Here is a 16,907-nt window from a genome sequence, read left to right on the forward strand (position 1 = left end):
TGCTTGATTGGATTTGTTTGCTAGAAGATTAGTACAAAAGCAGGAAGGAAAAAGAATGTGTGGTGGAGGTGATTGCTAGAGACTGGCAGAAGGTTATTTACGGATTTTTGCTGACAGTCCTTGTTTAAAGACTTCCCTGTGAGATTTATGAAGCCTTTCCAATTTATTGTCTTTCCAAGTAAGGTAAGCAAATAAATAGGTAATTCTCTTTTATTATAAACCTAGCCAATGTGAGATTAAAAATAAGAGGAAACCGGGCTCCATTTTTCCAGCCCAGTGTGTTTCTGGAATTTGGAAAGCATCTTGGAAAGGCTTTTTGTTTTGTTTTTGGCTCAGGCACACTGTGCATTTAAAAGATAAAGTCTGACCCTTGATATTGTGTGTGTGCTGTTCGCCATCCTTGAGGGGAACCGGCTGCTCGCTGGCTGCCTGGTGGGGGCTGGAGACCGTGGGGACTGGGGGCTGGATGTTGGGGGGCAGGGGTTCCCGAGGCCCTGCTCTGGGTTTGGTCTCCGCAGCTGCACCCAGAGGGGGGACACCCGTCTCTATAGGCTCGTATCGTAGCCCCTTGTAAAACACAGAACCCGTTCTGATCCAGCAGACCCGTTCCTCCTAGACCATCCTTCTAGCACCTCGATTTCCCCGTCCCTTTTTCTTTTTAGACCCTTCCTCTGAGATCGTTGGTGCTTTCGAGGTTTTGGTGAGTTGTGATTTGGGCACCACTGGTATGTGAAGACCCAGAAGGGGAATTTATTATTTTAATTAATTAATTCAGGAGAGACACAGAGAGGCAGAGACATGGGCAGAGAGAGAAGGAGGCTCCCTGCGGGGAGCTCCACCTGGGACTCGATCCCAGGACCCAGGGATCACGCCCCGAAGGCAGAAACTCAACCACTGAGCCACCCAGGTGCCCCCAGAGGGGGAATTTAGATTTTTAGCTAAGCAGGAACATGAGACCTTGTTAAAAATAAACATCTCATATCCTGGAGGTGATGTCACGCGGGTGGGGAGAGTTTGGTGACCTGGCCCCTCCTAGTACCCCCTCCTCCCCCCGCGCCTGTGCCCGGAGCCCATTTGAAATCACTCCGGCCTCTCTCAAGGCCACGGGCAGCACCTCCGCGGGGACGTCCTGTTAGCCTTTGGGGAGGACGCGCTGTGTGTCTCGGTCCCTGGGTGTCCGTGGCCTGGCGGAGCTATTTTGGAGGGATTCGTAGTCTGTGTTCTGGACGGTGCCTTCTAACCGACTGTGGGTGCCAGTTCCGCAGCCCCGGCCTGTGGTAGGGACACGGTGGGGGTTCAGGGAGCTCTGCAGGGGGTGGTTTAGGCGTGAATCACCCCTGGCTAGGGAGGCTGGGAAGGTGCTGAGCACCCTCATTCCTGGCAGAGGGGGTTCGCTTTCCTTCTTGCCTCTTCCTTGTCTGGCCACACCGAGGGAAGGTGGGGGGCCTTTCCTCCTCGGGGACGGCAGCGGGGACAAGCCTGACGAGGTCCTGCCTGCAAGGAGCAGACCTCCCACCCAGAGGGCAGCCCCAGCAAGGGGAGCCGGGGAGGGCGTCAGGAAGGAGGTGGGCTGTGGGCTGCGGGTGGCGCTGGGGAGGGGCGGCCTGAGTCCCTCCAGCACGTCCTCCGCATCCCTGTCTGGACCTACATCACCTGGGGGCTTTGAGGAAAGGGTCTAAGCCCAGCCCCACCCTCAGAGGTTCCTGCCGTGGGTAATTGGCGAAGCTCCTCGATGATTCTAACGGGCAACTGGAGAGAGCCACTGCCCTGCCTCGCCGCCCTCAGCTGAGGCCACTTGGCCCTTTCTGCCCGTGGGCCAGACGCCCTGGAAAGTCATGAGCCAGAGGATCAAGCGAGTCCCGACCTCCCTGCCCCACAGACGGGGGCCCCAGGCAGAGAGAGGCTTCCGGGGAGCCCAGCTCCTCGACCGTGCGTCCGACGCGACAGGTCCCAGGTCCGTCGGTGCTGCAGGGCCAGACGGCAGGTGACCCAGAGCCGCTCACGCCCAGTGTCTCCCTTCAACAGGTGAGGGCCTTTGGGGCTGTGCCGTTTTCTCCGGGAGTCAAAGTGGGGTCAGGTTGGCAGGACAGGTGCCTGTGAGCACGTGAGGCTGAGGGTGGGGGTGGGGGAGCCCTAGCTGCTGGGATCCCATCGGCCTCAGGGCCCCTCCTGCTTATAAGTCAGGAAAGCTGTGTCTCCGGCCTCCTGAGAAGTCACTTCGAGGAGCCTCCCGGTCTTCCTGCCTCGGTCAGTGGGAAGGAAAGAAGCTGGTGGCAGGGCTCAGGCCCTGGACCTCTCAGGGCTCCACGCTCCGGGGTGGCTGTGAGCCCCAGGGGTGGCGCTAGTCAAGGGGATGGGGTAGGGAGGGTCCTGTGTGCATTTTTGTAGGACAAGAATCCGACTCTTGGCAGTTCTTGCAGGAGCCTGGGAACTCATACTGTTCAGAGCCCCTGCCTGGGGTTCTTTGTCATCTGGGGTGGGGAGATGTGTTCTGACCCTCCAGGACAGGAGGGAGAGGCAGGAGGTCGAGGCGGCAAGGGTTGCAGGGTGGGTGCTGAACGGGGAACAAAGGAAGCCCTGGAGGAGCTGCCAGGAATTGTCTTGCTTTCAGGCCACCAGGCTGGGGGCGGGGATGAGGGGTGCTGGTGTCCCCACAGAGGAGGAAGTGAACTCATGGTAACTGATTCCTGAGTCTGGGAGAGGCTTTGTAGCTGGCCTGAGTGGGTGGCAGCGCCCCACAGCCCACTGTGGGATGGGATCCAGCTGCCTCCCCTTTATTATGAAAGGCAAAGGGTTTGAGATTCTAAACATCACAAGGTTCTGGGTGACTGAGTGGCGTTGGGATAAGCCATTGGGGGTTCAGGGGTGGGGCAGGGGCAGCTGGCCAGCAGGCTGGGCTGAGAGGCCCCAGCTGGGGTCAGGGAGAGGGCTGTGCCTGACTTGGCTTCCAGGCTGGGGAGGGGAATGAGGGAAAGCCCGGAGGTTCAGATGGGATGAAGCCCTACCGGTCTGATCCTGTCGGCTGATTCCCTTCCCTGAGCTCTTGTGGGTAAAGAGCTGGCACCTGAGGGTGAGGGTGCTGGGGGCTTCGCCTTCATCAGCTGGGGACTCCTTGCTGTGCAGAACTGGGTATCTGGGACTGCTGTGGCAGGTGGCACAGTTTTCTAGCCGAGTGTTTTGTGATCTTTCGTCTGCTTTGGGAACCTGGCCAGCTCCCTTCTCATTGAGGAGTCTCCAGTAGGTGATGGACCATTAGGGTCATGGGGTCTCGTGGATTCCCCAGTCCCTGCCTGGGGTTCCTGGATGGGCCCTGAGCTCAGAGCTGGAACCGTGTTATCTGCTACCCCCTCTGGCCACCTGGCAGAAGGGGGTGGGGTGGCCAGAAGCAGAGAGTCCTAAATTCTCCATGGGGGGTCCGTCTTGAAGCCTGATCCCATTTCACCTTATTCTTCCTGTCCTGTTGGCCTTTGCTGGGCAGGTCATGGGTGGCCTTCCGCTGGTTGGGTTTGAATCTGCTTTTGTGCTGTGGACTGTGGCATGAGGCTCAGAGCCTCCACCTCCCTGTTGACGAGTTGGGAGTCATAACAATTACTTGATGGAAAGGCTGCAGGCCCGGAATAGGTGATGGATTTAAGAGCTCCAGCTGCATGAGTCTGGCCATTGGGGGCTACCTTGATCCTTGGACTCACAGCAAATGAAAAATAATGTGTTTGTGGCTTTCACATGTTTTTATTTGTTCCTGCTGATGACATGCTTTTAAAATCAGATCTTGTTTCTTGCTTAAAATCATACCAGTGAAGTCTTAAATGCTTTTCTGTGCCTTTCTTTTTGGAACTGAACTTCATTGTCCATGCAAAAGAAAAAAAACAAAACACAAACTCCTATAATCTTGGGGCCATGGCCAGGAAGTATCTGTCAGACACTCAGAACCCAGGTAATCGTGTGTTGATTCCCACATGTGAGGCTCCAGGAGGAATAGAGTAAGAGGGGGCCACTTCCTTGTCCTCAGAGCTCGCAGTCTGGAGAGACGGGTACACTTGTTTTTTAAAGGAAGCTATTAGACTTTTTTTTTTTTTTAACGATTCTGAATTTGTTAATTGTCCAAGCTAAAACATCATTTCAAAAGACCAGTCCAGCCTTTTATAGTGGTTTATGGTTGACAGTTGTGTTTAGACATGTTCCAAGGACAGCTTACCAACAGCCCCTGTTTTCCGATGGAGAAGACGGGGGCCCAGATGCCTCTTGGAAGAGATGGCTCTGCCTGCGTCTCTCCAGAGTATCTGTTTCCCTGTCTCCTGCTCGCTCACTGCACTCTTGAGTTTAACAAAGTGCTAGTAAAGTCACTGCTGAGGTTTAACCTGGGCACCAACCCCTTTCAGAGGGCCCATGGGATTCAGACACACCGTAGAGGATGGTGGGGAGCTGAGTAGGGCTGTGGGGGAGTCTGGGCCTGTATCCTCTCCCTATCCTCAGACACTTCCTGCCCTTGATTTGATGCTGGGGGCCCTACTGAGTTTGATCTAGAGACAGGAGCCTGCTCTCGGCAAGAATATGACCAGAAATCTGTGCAGTGTCTTTTGTGACGGCTGACCCACCTGCTGTACCCATATTTGCATGTGCCAGACACCTGGTAATCAGATTGAGCAGTTTGAGTAGGATTCAGGGGTCTAGAGTTCCTCCACTGGCTTCACACACAATCCGGGGAACTGTACATGGGCAGCATGCCCAGGGCCAAGTTTCAGACCCACCAGCCATAAGTGGACCCTTTGCACGGAGTCCTCTGTTTTGATTTTTCTCTTGTGGTATCTGTCACTTGCTGGAAAGAGTTTGCTTTCTGGGGCTGTCATTCAAAGAATCATTTTGTGCCATACTATTAGAATTTTCAGAGCGTTTGCTGATTTGCGTTTATTGAAACTAAATTCATTAGGATGATGTGAAAATAGCGCTCAACTGTTTACCAAATCGGATTCTTGTTTTTGATGTTTCAGTACATCATCTGTTCTCACTTGAATGTTGTGGAATTTGTTGGTAAAGTGTTATGCAGATGAAAATCCGTATTTTAGTAGAGTGGGGTTTTTTTTTTTTTTAATTCAAATGAGTTTATAAGAATATTCCACCCAGGGTGCTTGATTTGCCATTTGAAGGAGAGTCTATATGGATGTGAGGATATTGGAGCGTGGCTGGTTCTGTGAGAGTTTGCAAATGGGCTGGGGCTCGACACAGGTGTAGGTGCTAAGCCAGGCTGGTTGGAAACTGACTCCCTCTCCCCAACCAGCTGCGTAACCTCTGGCAAGTCACCCAACCCAGGACAGAGGCTGGGGCTCCCAGTCTGTGAACTGGTGATTTCTGTGCTGCTTCCTAGGCTGTTGAGAGACTTTAACAGAAACCCTGTTACTTCCTTGATGTTCACCATTGAACATGTCTGGGATTGAGCAGTCATGAAATCGATACATGCCATAGTTTAATGGACAGTATTCTTTCCTAGTGACTTATGAAATAATGCTCGGTGTCCGATTTGATAGTATCTTAGACTTGGTGGACTTGAGAGCATTTTGCAGACTTTAAAAGTTTTAGAGTTGGGTCTTTTAACTTAAAACTTTCAGTTGATGAGTAAAAGTTCAGTTGCGATCAGACTTCTACTTTACTGCTGTGGCAACAGGAATATTTAATAGATGCATTTCTGGAGTGGGCATCTCTTTTCAGGTTAGGTCCTATGGTCAGATAGCCTTGGATTCTTGTGTTCAGAGAACCAGAGCCTATATTGCTTCCAAAATAAGCCTGTCCCAAGGCCGAGTTGGCAGGTGTGTGCAGTGGAGGTGACCAGATGTTCATTAAAGGCCCACGCTTCCCTTCACTGGTAGGGACTTAACACTGGAGCGGCTGCACTGCTACCATCTGGGCATCTACCAGAAGTCCCAGGACAGTTCTTGGCAACGGAGTCCTGGTTGGAATAGGTGTCCCTTCCTGGCAGAAGTAGTTAAGAAACCAGTGTCTGTCCCTCCTTCCCCTCCCACCCCCTGATTGTCCAGCAGAAGGTAACCTAGCATCCTGGGTCCCTGGATCACCCTGTGAAGAGTTGCCCATGCTCAGGAACACTGATCTTTGTGTGATACAGAAATAAGCTTGTGTTGTGTTGAGCTGATAACTCCGTTCTGGGTCTGTTGAAGCAGCGTTAATGGAACTAACACCCTAGTTTGGGAAATTCATTACCTTGATGGTCAATCCAAGCCAACCCTGCGACACACTCTGCCTCAGTGAGAAGGTGGCCCTTCTCCATCCCCTCATGTCCATTTAAGTGCTTCCTCGTGGAGACTGTCTCCCACTCCCTTCTTGTTTGCTGTTGGGGTAGGGGGTGGAGGCTCCCACTAGGCTGTGAGTCCCTGAGGGTGGGTGTCCTTGCAAGGCTCCCTGCTTCTCGCTGCCAAATGCCATCCACCCCAGTGCTTTGGGTGCAGCCGGGTGGCCCTGAGAGTGGATCGTCAGTCTTTAGAGAAGTTCACAATAAAGTCTTGGGTTGTAAAACTGTAGACATGACCTGGTATGGGGTGGCAGCCTTGAAAACGTGCCTCTCTGGTATCTTCTGCTCCTGGGAATGGATTCGACTGGTGGCCCTAACTACTGTGTTCTGCATCTGGAATCCAGCTTGGCACTTATAGAGCCTCTGTTCTCGCAGGCTGCCCCCAGCTGGGGCCTGAGCATGGCAGGGATGCCAGGCCGGCCTGGCTGGCTTGCTTCCTTGCTTGCTTTCTTTCTTTTTTTTTTTTTTTTAAAGATTTATTTACTTGAGATGGGTGGGAGAGGTGCAGAGGGAGAGGAAGAGCAGGAGAATTTCAAGCAGACTCCCTGCTGAGCGTGGAGCCCAACAACAGGGCTCAATCTCATGACCCTGAGATCATGACCTGAGCCAAAATTACCAGTTGTGAACACTCAAGCCACTGAACTATCCAAGCACCCCCAGGCCTTTTTTGTAAGAGTTGGGACTCCTCTGAGCAGCCAGCTGATTATGCCTGAGCATTCTCCTCTGCCTTGAACTGTACACAACAGGCGGAGGGTCTCCCCCCACCCCCCCTTTGCCAGAGTCTGACCCATATCTCCCTCTGACTGCCTTTTCGTGTTCCCTGAGAAGTTTCTTGCACAGCTCATCTTGTCTGGCATTGTTTTTGGAGGACTCTTCACACACTTTGAACTTTATGAAGTAGGTCAGAGGGATAGTGCCCAGGAATTTCTTCCAGTTTGGGCAGCAAGCCATATGTCCTCTCCCAGTGTGGTTTGTCTGACTCTTTAAGTGCGGGGCGCGTGCCTGGTGATTGCCAGGAGTGGCCCAAGTCTGAGCACCAGGGTTCCATCGGGGTCCTGACTCCCTCAGCCTTGCCTTGCTGCTGCTCATGCCTCTCACATGTGCTTTTATTGTAGTTTGCCCACCATCTGGTGGGAGCAGCAGGAATGAAAGGGGAGTGGGCGGCCTTTCAGAGGGTCCACGCTCTATTTCACCTGGGAACTTGTGGGCCCTTTCTATATATTTCATTCTTTTTTTTTTAAATTTTTTTTATTTATGATAGTCACAGAGAGAGAGAGCGAGAGAGAGGGAGAGAGGCAGAGACACAGGCAGAGGGAGAAGCAGGCTCCATGCACCGGGAGCCTGACGTGGGACTCGATCCCGGGTCTCCAGGATCGCGCCCTGGGCCAAAGGCAGGCGCCAAACCGCTGTGCCACCCAGGGATCCCTATATTTAATTCTTTAAAAGTCTCTTTGGTGATATGAGGGGCTGGTACGTCCAGCCCATGTGGGGGCACACCTTGAGACTATTTTGATAGGACATGATCCTTCACTACGTTGTGTTACAGCCGTATGGCATTTACAGTGTGCTTCCAAATGGGCCCTAGCTAATTGTTTTGCTCTTTAGGAGCTATTTGTTGGCAAAAGGCTGTACTGGCCCTGAAGGGGCTTGGAGAGGGAGGGTCTGAAACCCTGCTGGCTGCTCCAGTGGCTTGTCCCCTGGGCAGGGGCTTCCAGATTTATCAGTCTGCATTAGTACCTGGTCCTAAACACGGCCCTGCCTTGGCTCCTTGGATTCATGTCTGTTCACGGAAGGAGTGGGCGTTATTTGGGTGCATGGTGATCCCACACTTGGATTAGGAGTGGATCTCCTACCTGGTCTGCTGGGATTCCTGCTCTGGGTGGGCGAATGGCCCCTGCCTCTCAACGGTTCCCGTGGGCCTCATTCTAGAGACAGGACTTGTATGGATTGCCATGAGTGAGAGGCTCCCCATGTGGACGTGATTCTGCAGCGAGCCCACGCTCCCACCCCCGCCTGACTGCTGAAGCGCTCTCCTGCCCTCTGCCCATCAGCCTGTCTTTTACTTGGCAACGTTTCTTGGCTACCTTTCCGGATCCTGCTCACCTCTACCCCTGAGTCTCTCAGTGTGCATCTCACTATCTGACATTGACTTGCTTGTGTTACCCCTTTGTTTTGTTTTCCTCTAGAGGTAAAAATTAGGGGAGGGAGTGGGGGGCATGCGGTAAAACGAAAGGCTTAGATCCCTAAGTGTGCCAATCACTTCGCTGGCAGATTGCACACACCTGCGCCCTCGCAGGATCTAGAACATGCCATTGCTGCAGAAATTTCTCTTCTGGCCCTTTCCAAACAGTCCCCATTCCTGTCTCTGATCACTTCAGGCAACCCCAACCTCCCCCCGCCCCATGATTAATTTTGCTTGTTTGTGAATACCATACTATGTAATACACATACCTATAGGTTATGCATTCATGTATATTATACCCCATGTACCTTTTTGCAAAAGCTTTTTCTGATTCAGCATAATGTTTTTTGAGCTCCTGGCATGTTTTTGCCTGGATCAGTCACCTGTTCCTTCTTAATGGCTGTGTAGGATTCCACTGTAGGAATCGGTCACACTGTTTACCCATTTACCTGTTGATGGATGCTTGGGCTGTTTCCAGCTTTTGGCTGTTCTGAATAAAGCTGCTATGGATCATTCTTGCACATGTCTTTTTATGGGCCTACATTTTCATTTCTCTTGGGTAAATTCCTAAAAATGGAATTACTGGTTATAGAATAGGTATATTGTTTACTTTTCTAAAGCAGTTATAAAATGTTATGGAGCTACCCATCATGGAAGGAAATGGAGCTGTTTTTGAACCCATTTAACTGAAGGCTGGCTTTCTGCTTGATGGTGGTGCGGTGGGAAGGAGGACGAGTGGGTGGCTGGGGGGGGGGGGCATCCTCCCCTCCCATGGTCCCTCCACTAACAGGACAGATGCAGAGTCTACACCATTTGCTCTGCTGACGGTGGGCCGTGGAGTTCACTGGCTCTGGAAAAAGGAGCCATGGGCCCGCTTGGCTTGGCTTGGCTTTCCCTGGATATGCAGAAGGATCATTGATCGCCCCTCTCCTCCCTCTCCCGTGCCCTGTGGTCTCCCCTCCCCTCCAGATACTCAATGAAGCATGAGGGTCAAGGTCTTTAGTTCTTGGGTCTTAACATCTATGCCAACTTGTTTGCATTTCTGACTGCCAGAAGTTGATTTTTGGAGCCCACTGGTAAGTCACGTGGTAGCACATGCATTTCTAGTTTTTTCAGTGTGAAGATACTGGTTAAGTGGATATTCTGGAGCTGTACCTGCATATCTGCTGCCTTGTGGGCAGGGCCTAAAAGACCCAGCAATCTGGGTGTACTGGCTTTATTGGCCTTCGAAGCTTCTCCAAGTTTCTCTGGGGCCAGTGCTTTGCTTTTTTTTTTTTTTTTTTTTTTTTTTTTAAAGATTTTATCTACTTAGAGAGCTAGAGAGCACACAAGCAGGAGAGAGATGCAGAAGAAGAGGGAGAAGCAGATGCTGAGCAAAGGAGCCCCTTCCACGTGGGACTCAATCCCAGGACCTCGGGATCACGACCTAAGCTGAAGGGAGACACTTAACCCACTGAGCCCCCCAGGTGTCCCTGGGGACAGTGCTTTTGAAGACCTGGTTTAAAGGGCTACTAATGTGTCCTTGGGTAGATTCCATTTACTTATTTATATCTTACCTCTTTTGAGAAAGTACTTGGACTCCAAAAAAAAAAAAAGAAACCCAACCAACCAATAGGCTGTTGTAAGAGGGGATGAGAGCCAGAGTTGGTAAGAAATGCAAATACAGCAGCCGTAAATTTCAGGACAGTTGGCCGTGAACAGCTGAGTTTAGGGAGACCATGTGCGTCCTTGAGCTGACCACAAAGAGAAATGCTCCAATACAGGGAGTGGTGTACAGGGAATAGTTACCATCAACCAAGGTCTGGTAACACCTACACCTGTCAGGCTGCTGCTTGTGCCTGGGTCCAGTGGAAAAAGTCAGAAGCCTGTTGAGGGACAAATTAGAGGAAGCTGTTCTGTGAGGAGACCTTCTAAGGTTGTCATTTGATTTGGGATGGAATTAAAAATATTGAAAGGACAAGGCCAGTTGATATCGACCAGTTGAACTGGACTGTCGTTTTCTCCAAAAAAAAAAAAAAAAAAAAATTTAATTCTGCTGGGCTTCTGACAGATGTTGTAGAGATGATGCTTAGGAGTTTTACTTCCTGCCCCAGAATTGGTAACATCAGGATTACTCTCCAGTCCGTCAGACATCGAGGTGAACACACGTTAGAGGCTGGCCTGGTCGATTCCAGGAATATGCACTTGAAATCAGGGCAGGGTCTGGGTTTGTTTTACTCAGAATCAGGAACTCTCAAGTATCAGGGCAATGATGTGGGTAAGCTGAGTTTGAGGGGCAGGTGGGACATGCCGATGGGGAGGAAGCATCTAGAAGGCAGGTGTGAGGTGCGCCAGGAGGTCCTGGGGGAGACTGACCTGGGAGCATCTGAATGGGAGTTCAGGCAGAGGGACGGTCTACTCTTTCCTTCTTCCATGCCTGCTTCTCCAGCACAAGGCATTCTATTCTTGTTCCTTGTTGGAACTCCTAGAAGACAAGGGTAGGTTTCACTTATCTTTAAATTTTTTTTTTTTTTTAAGACTTAATTTATTTGAGAGAGAAACAGCAGGAGCAGAGGGAGCAGCAAACTCCCTGCTGAGCAGGGAGCCTGATGTGGGGCTGGATCCCAGGACCCACCCTGAGGTCATGACCTAAGCCAAAGTCAGCTATACTTAACCAACTGAGCCACCCAAGTGCCCCTAAATCTGCTTCTTTTAATAGTATCTGCTTCTCAGGTGGTGCAGTATGAGCGCATAGGGGTGTGTGTGTATGTGTACACATGTACACACGTGTGTGTGGTGTCCTGGGTGTGTGTGTGGGTGTATACCAGCCAGGAAGATAGATGGCAGCTGAGAAAGGGCTGTTGGTTTTGACCGTCAGGAGTCCACACCAGATTCTTGGGGTGTCCGTGTTAATATGCTGTCATCCTTGCTGGCTGCAAGATTGTTTGGGTGTCAGTCCCTAGTGCCAGGGTTTGGCAGTGAGCGCTTGCATCCCCTTTGGACACTTGGTAGGCCACATGCTTGTCACCCACGCTTAACTGGAAGTCATTAGCCGTTTTCTTTCTGAGCACTTGCTATTTGTCGGGGAGTACTGGGGAGGCAGAGGTGAACCAGGCTTCCTCTTGCTTATGTTCCAGCGGAGATGCTACTCACAGTTGCTTTTAACAAAAATGACACTTGCTCCCTCACTAAAATAATGGAGACACAGACCCACGCGCGTTCCTTCGGAGTTCCACAGATGGGTGATGCTGACTGGGGTTACCCTCTTTCAGTTGAGGGGAGGAGGGCTGGGGTGGAACGCTTATCTGCATCACTAACGTTTCGGGAGAAAGCTATATCCGTGCTCTGTTTAAATATAGCATGGTGTTTGCTACGGAGTTGGATAATAAGCAATTGAATATGTAGGTCATTGACTTAAGAGAATGAGTTTGGAGTTTTCTTTGTATCTGATTAACACGGTCTTACAATTGGGCCCTTGATGCTTTGCCAAAATTGGGTTACCTGGAGTTCAGCGAGGTATCTGGGAGGGAGACCGTAGAATGGCAGGAAGATACCTTTGCCCCCTTAAGGCGTTAGGGGTGTGACTTGGTGCTGGGCCCAGTGGTTTGCAGCCAGCCGGACACTGAGTATGCACCCTGGGGTGTAGTATGGGGGGGACGGACGGAGGGACAGGTGCCGGCTCCTGAGCAAGTCCATCAGGAGCAGGGGTGCGGACGCTGTCCTTAATCAGGATAAATGCCAGCGGTGTGTTTTAATAACGTACTTGATTCAAAACGCACTGCTTGGAATTGCATATTTAAAAGGAAACTGCCATCCCCTTTTGAAGGTGTGTGACATTTAGAAGATCTGTAGCAGAAGGTAGGTTTGACAGCTTCGAATTATATTTGAAAGAGTTTTTCTTTTAAGAACGAAAATGATTGCTTCTATTTTAAATGTCATCACAAAGACATAAACACATTTAATCAAATTATATATTTAATTTATGTAGAATGTAATTTTTATTTCCGTGGAAGGGTTGCTGGTTATTTCTTTAGCAGCTTTGAAGCTGGGCAGTGTTGGAGATTTGAAAACATTCAGGTTTTTTGAGTAAGTGGCTATTTAAGGGTTTCTAGAAGCAGAAGACAGTGGCGTTATTACTGAAATACTTCTCAGCTGTACACTGTATCTAATGGCACATTTTTGGGGGGAGAGGGAGATGTTTTTGTTACTGTCTCCGGGAGATATGAAGGATAAACTGTCGAAAGAATCGGGGGGGGGGGGGGTGAAAAAGTGTAGCCCTGAAGACAATAAAGGCAGAAACAGCAAAGACGCTCTTGCAATTTTCTTCCTTGGGTTCTTTGAATCAACAGGGAGGTACCGGCGAGTGTGAGGAGTGAGTGTGCCAGCTTTCCTTAAAAGGGAGGCCACGGGGGATCACGGGAGGACAGACAGGACGCAGCCAAAGACCTTTCGGTTGATACAGTGTGATTACGTTTTGTCCCAGAAGGCTGCTGGAAGAGCAGGAGTGCGGCGGTGGGTCCGAGCAGGCAGGTGGCTCGCCTGACCCTGGTGATCTGCCCAGACTCTTCAGCTCCAGAACTTTCTTTGAGCGAGGTGGGTGCAGGAAAGTAGCCAGCCCAGCGTACAACCGTGTGTGTGTGTGTGTGTGTGTGTGTGTGTGTGTGTGTGTGTGGGTGCGCGTGCCAAGGACGGTCTTGGCCTGTTCCAGCCTGTTGCCTGTAGTTTCGATTTAGCCAGGCTGGGTTCAGGGAGGCCTGGGTTTAGTTCCCCACCAGTGTGCCCACTCACCCAGCACAGGCCAGCTCGGGGTGGGGGCTGGTTTCTCTCCAGTCCTTTCCAGGGCTGCTCCGCCAGGGAAGGCGCCCTGGTCACTGGTGACCTGGGGAGCCCCGGGCGTCCCGCAGCAGCTGGGAGAGGGAGAAGCCAGTCAGGTGTGACTATTCCCAGGAAAGAACTTACATAGCAAGCATCTTTGTCGACTGCGGCGGAGAAGGTCAGGGTTCAGGAGCTGGGAGCTCTGGCTTTTGAGAAGCAGGCTGGGCTCGTGGGCCCAGGCAGCCAGAGGAAGCCGATTCCAGTTCAGTGTGTAAATCCTGTTACTAGGGTTGGCTCCTCATGGCTCCTCTTCTTGTAAACACAGCAATCCACAAAAGAAAGGAATTACCCTATCTGTGGTCCACATGAGCCCAACTAAACCCCCCAAAACAGGGCAAACCTAGTTGTTAAGTTTGTAATTAAACTTATTTTGAAGTAATCCTCAAATCATATGTAGTTGTAATAATACCCTATCTAGGCTCCCGCAGTGGTAACATCTTCCCAGACAATAGTACCAGTTAACCGGGAAGTTGATATGGATGCAATCCCCAGATCCCCTTCAGATTTCCCCCAGGGTTCATGTGTTCATTTGAGTGGGTGTTTACTTCTGTGCAATAGTGCACGTGTTGGTGCCAGCATGCCCCACTGTGGTCAAGACACGGAACACTTCCACGGCCCCAAAGACGTCCCCTGGTTCCCACTGACAGCCACACCCTTTTGAGGTGGCTTGCGCCTAGCTTGCTCTTACATTGTTCTAGGGTTGGCGTGTCCTGCCCCCTTCCCAGTCCCTAACCTTGAGAACCACTAATCTGTTTTTTCATCTCTGTAATTTTGTCACATGAGGATGTTAACATACGTGGAGTCAAAGTAGAGGTGGCCTTTTAGGATTGAATTTTTTCACAGCGTAATTCCCTTGGATTTCCGGTTCTTTTGTGTGTCCCTGATTTGTTCCCTTTTATTGGTGGGGAATATTCCATCCCAAAGGTTTCTGACCCAGTCTTAGACCAGAAGTGGGTAAGAGGAAACTCTAGTGGGGGACCTGCGTGCTGAAAGCTGCTCCCAACACTCCTCCCCGCCAGGTCCCCCACTTGCTTGGTGTCAGGAGGACCTGGGCATCCAGGCCTCCTGTCTCTGTGAACACCCATGGAGTGATGCGTGAGTGGCTGGTGCCAGGTGGGCTTGGCTCGGGAGTTTTGTCTGTCTGGTGTGTGCTTTTGCATAGTGCTCGGTGACTGCAGGATGTGAAGAAATAAAACTTGGGATAACGGGTCATCAAATTTTGAGGTTTTGTTTATTAGCAGCTACACAGTGACAATAGTGACGTGTGGGGCGCAGGCCTGATGCGTGAAGTGGGGTAAGGCAGCGTCAGCAGGACCTCAGGAGTCCGTGTGGGCACCTGGGGCTTTGGCCTGTGTTCGTGACGACCATATACTGACAGGTTCTGGGAACCTAATTTCAGAGTTGACGCATTTGAGCTGCTGCCATCCCTTCAGGAAGCACATGTGCCACTGTGCTGTGCACATACATAAGCGTGTATTTACACACTCCTCTTGTAAGACAGGACAGCACTCCAGGAATTATTGCCCGCATGACCATCCATGCTAAAAGGTTGCCTGTACTTTGCAAATTAATGAAACACAACTGAGGAATTAGGGGTGTGGAAGTGAGTTCAGGATTCCCAGGGTTATTGACCTGATGTATATGAATCGATAGGTAATTTAGGGGCTTTTCCTAGATAAGACGGTCAGGCCGGCCTTACTGTGGGTGATGCTGCTTGATACCTGGGAGGCGCCTACACTGAGATAACCCCTGGCTCTTGGGATGGGGTCATACAGTGTGGGGAGGGGGCCGCTGGGCTGGGCTGGGCTGGTATTTGGCTTTTCTCTCCTGGTCCTGGATTCCATGGGATGAAGAGGGTCTGATGTCTGTATCAGGGATCTGGTCTGAGCTGGGGTCACAGGTGAAGAGGCTATCCACCAGTTGAGGGGCTTTACCCCACTGCCAGGTGTTCTGATGGCGTGTTGGGGTATGAGTGGAAAGGACCACGCCAGGGACGCCCGGGTGGCTGGCTCAGTGGTTGAGTGTCTGGTTGAGTGTCTGCCTTTGGCCCAGATTGTGATCCCAGGTCCTGGGATGGAGTCCCACGTCGGGTTCCCCGCGGGGAGGCTGCTTTTCCCTCTGTGTCTCTGCCTCTCTCTCAGGAATAAATATATTAAAATTCTTAAAAAAAAAAAAGAAAAAGAAAAAAGAAAGAAATAGGAAAGGAAAGGACCAAGCCGAGCTAGATTTTTGCCTTTGTCCCTGATTGGCCAGGTGATCCTGGGTCTTGGCTTACCTTCGAGAGGATCTCCTCTGACTCTGATTTAGTCTTAAAAATAAAGGTTGTTGGGGATCCCTGGGTGGCGCAGTGGTTTAGCGCCTGCCTTTGGCCCAGGGCGCGATCTTGGAGACCCAGGATCGAATCCCATGTCGGGCTCCCGGTGCATGGAGCCTGCTTCTCCCTCTGCCTATGTCTCTGCCTCTCTCTCTCTCTCTGTGACTATAATAAATAAATGAATGAATGAATGAATGAATGTTGTTGTCACTAGAGGAACTAGATTCTGGACCCATAAATCCTCAGATCCTTGGTGCCTCACTTGTGTTTATCTGTGCAGGGTTTCCCCACGTGCTAGTCTGTGACATGCCCAGCCTTGTAAGTGGATTTTAAAATGTAAGGTCCTCTCCTCTGTTGCAGGTACCACATCTGTTCCATTTGATGGCAGTGATGTACTTCATTTTATACTTAAATCCTCCCTGAACCTTGAGGTTTGGGTTTGAATAAATTTGCTTTGAAATAAAACAACCTAATTTCCTGCAGGCTCACCCTTTATTTCCTCTGTTCCTCTCTTCCGTGTCTCTCCTCTCCTCTCCTTCCTTTCTCTCCTCCTTCCTTCCTCTCCTCTCCTTCATTTCTCTCCTCCCTTTGACTCTGGATTCTTGAATTTACCCAGTCAGGTCACTAAGACAGCATTTGTTAAATGATAGGGCTGTTCGAGTGCTTCCACCCTGCTCCCAGCCCCCTGTACACAGCCCCACAGTATCCCAGGGATCCCCAACAAACGAGGTGCTAATGTCACATCCTGGGCTAATGGGAGGAAGGCATTCTGAGGATGAGCAACTCTTCCAGGACCACATACAGCCTCCTTCTACGACTCTTAACTCTTGCTTAGTCTCCAACAACGTTAAAATCCACGGTGTTCTTGCTGGCGTGGAGCTGACCAGCTAAACCAGTTACAAAACAAGCACAGCAGTGATTGGCTTCTCTGGTCTATAAAGGGGTGGGGGTGAGGACGGGGGTGGGGAGGGACAGCAGGGGCCTGACGGGCTGTTAACTGTCCCGCATGAATTTTACCCACTCCACTGCCCTGCTCAATATTCCGCATGGAGCCCATTGATCAGTACTGTTGCTATTGAAAGTTGATCGCTCTTCTTGTAAGTAATTCTCTAGGGGTTGAGGACTCCACTCTAAATTCTCCAGTGCTTCTCCATTCATTCTTCCGTGGTCTGATCTGTGGCCAAGACCTTGGCGGAGCCTGCTGAGCCGTCTTCCCTGCTCTCCCGGCCAGTGCTGCGTCGTTCTCCAGAGGCCCAGGT

The 16,907-nt window shown here is 51.0% G+C and overlaps 1 protein-coding gene across 8 annotated transcripts in view; it reads left to right on the plus strand.

The window, feature by feature from the left end:
* Nucleotides 1–16,907, plus strand: part of CTBP2 (C-terminal binding protein 2) — a 157,230-nt gene that overhangs the window by 23,914 nt on the left and 116,409 nt on the right. Inside the window, exon 1 of one of the 8 annotated variants that reach the window (XM_072804949.1) lies at nt 1,640–2,025. The exons of 6 other annotated variants lie outside the window; for them this stretch is intronic. The gene's annotated coding sequence lies outside the window, so the exon portion shown is untranslated. Of the gene's footprint in view, nt 1–1,639; nt 2,026–12,914; nt 13,053–16,907 lie in introns of those variants that run through there. One more of the 8 variants, XM_072804944.1, reaches the window with a different exon arrangement.

Source organism: Canis lupus, chromosome 29 (assembly GCF_048164855.1).
Source record: "Canis lupus baileyi chromosome 29, mCanLup2.hap1, whole genome shotgun sequence".
Taxonomy (NCBI): domain Eukaryota; kingdom Metazoa; phylum Chordata; class Mammalia; order Carnivora; family Canidae; genus Canis; species Canis lupus.